Consider the following 468-nt stretch of genomic DNA (forward strand, 5'->3'; position numbering starts at 1 on the left):
ATTTGAATAGTATTGGCCAAACGGAAGATGAAATTCAAAAGTTTATTATAGAATTCCGTTTACATTAAACGTTTAGCTATGAATGAAGGTTTTTACGTTGCTCCAGTGCCTAAATATAACATTTCTACTAGTTTCTAACACCAACTAGGAACTGATGCTTCTCTTTAGAAATTGTTTCTGGTTCGTTTTCCTCCTGTAAAGTCGGCAATGAATGCGGAAATATTTAATGCTGGTAAAATCTCAGGAAAGTGGGCGAGTGCACAATGTACTTATTTTAATCTTCTTAACGCGTTGAACAAAATAATTTTTTTGAGATCGTGGTTTCACACTTGCATGCCTATTGCTGTCATTCAAAAGTTTAAACTATTGTGTTAAAAGACAACTAATATTACTGGCAGCGGTGACGATCCAGGATATCAACACATAATCGTAGCCAAGGTTGAATTTCCATCAACCTAACAATCTATT

The sequence above is a fragment of the Penaeus monodon genome, chromosome 31, assembly GCF_015228065.2.
Source record: "Penaeus monodon isolate SGIC_2016 chromosome 31, NSTDA_Pmon_1, whole genome shotgun sequence".
Taxonomy (NCBI): Eukaryota; Metazoa; Arthropoda; class Malacostraca; order Decapoda; family Penaeidae; genus Penaeus; species Penaeus monodon.